This window comes from Prunus persica, chromosome G2 (genome assembly GCF_000346465.2).
Source record: "Prunus persica cultivar Lovell chromosome G2, Prunus_persica_NCBIv2, whole genome shotgun sequence".
In the NCBI taxonomy this organism is placed as follows: domain Eukaryota; kingdom Viridiplantae; phylum Streptophyta; class Magnoliopsida; order Rosales; family Rosaceae; genus Prunus; species Prunus persica.
In genome coordinates, this window is record NC_034010.1 from 9,625,689 (window position 1) to 9,627,146 (window position 1,458).

The 1,458-nt window shown below is 32.8% G+C and overlaps 1 long non-coding RNA gene across 1 annotated transcript in view; it reads left to right on the forward strand.

Moving 5' to 3' along the window:
- LOC109947638 overlaps positions 1-1,057 on the forward strand; it is a 1,116-nt gene extending 59 nt beyond the window's left edge. Inside the window, exons 1-3 of the long non-coding RNA XR_002270414.1 lie at positions 1-461; positions 553-712; positions 1,003-1,057. The exon at positions 1-461 is cut by the window's left edge and continues 59 nt beyond it. This is a non-coding gene — a long non-coding RNA (uncharacterized LOC109947638). The remainder of the gene's footprint in view (positions 462-552; positions 713-1,002) is intronic.

Consider the following 1,458-nt stretch of genomic DNA (forward strand, 5'->3'; position numbering starts at 1 on the left):
CACCTTCTTATAGCTCCTATCTTCTTTGTGCTTTACAGTTTGTTGATATTCTATTTGTTTTTTTTAATTCTCACTCTTGAAGGGTTTATTACATTTGGGCTTAGCTAGCTCTTATTGTATGGTGTTTGTTATATTGGGTTTTAGTCTTGGGGTTCTCATAACTATTTTGACGGGTTGAGGCATCACCAAGCCAACTAACAGCTCCATCCACCCTCTCGGGCATCTGATATGGGTAAAATTTGGTTTTGATTTCATTTTTCATTTTTTTAAGATTCATTTCTCTCTCTCTCTCTCTCTCTCTCTCTCTCTCTCTCTCTCTCTCTATTTTAATATACAAGAACTTTTTTTTTTCTTTTCGGATTCACCCTTCCATTTGCAACAGTTCAAAATCATGCAAGTGCCCTGTTGGAGATGTGGAATCTGATGAATACACCCACAGTTTGTGATTCATTTAAATTACAGTATGCAGACAAGGAATGATGCATTTGTTTGAGTTGATATCTTGTAGATTAGTCAGTTGAGCTTTGATTTTGTTTACTTCTCTTTTTGTAGGTCAATGCTAATAAGCCTTCTTGGAAGATTGGTTCATCCTTAAAAAAAAAAAAAACCATGAAACGTTTACCAAAAGTTAATATCATTCATGATTTGGATCTGATTGATGAGGATAGTCTGTTAACAGAAGAGAACTTAAAGAAACTCCGGCTACTTCTGCGTAAGGCATCCTTCAATTGACTTATTTATTTATATTTTGTGAACTGTCTACATTGTTTGTCAACTTGGGACTTCTTTTCGGGTTACATGCAATTTTTGTGATTCTTTAACTATATATAGACTAGTGGAGTCATACTAGATGTTGATGCTTTTGGAGGTTCATAAAATTCTGGTGGTGGAATAAGTCTTGCACAATTTGTTTTTGGTTCCACAACACACTAAAGGTTATGCACCTTTCAGGAAGAAAGCTTCTAATGTCGACTATATATGTTGTTGTTTGCTTCTGGTTAGTTGAACATCATCTCAAATTGAAAGGCCATCGATCATCAGTTTGTTTATGATGCATATTTTTCAGCGGGTCTTGTAAGTATCAAGCTGTTATTGTTAATCTCAAGTTTCATATTCTTTGCGATTTGTTTAATTTGATATAATTTTTCACAATTCTTTGGTAGGATTTAAAAGACAAGTTTAGGCACTTCTTAGAACATTTAGCAAAAGTATGAAGCTGGTTATTTGTGCATTGCTTAGAATTTTTCTTTTGTGAGTTTATTTTAGTGCTTTAATATTTTTCTTTTTTGTTGTTGCTTTGTATTTAATTGTTTACTGAATACAATGTATAACACTTAATATGAATAACGAAACTTTTATGTTTTGCTGAAAAAGTGGAGTTTATTTCATTTTCTTATGAAGTGTTGAGCAATTATGATGATGAAAGTACTAAAATATTCGAAAAGAAACCTATGGCCT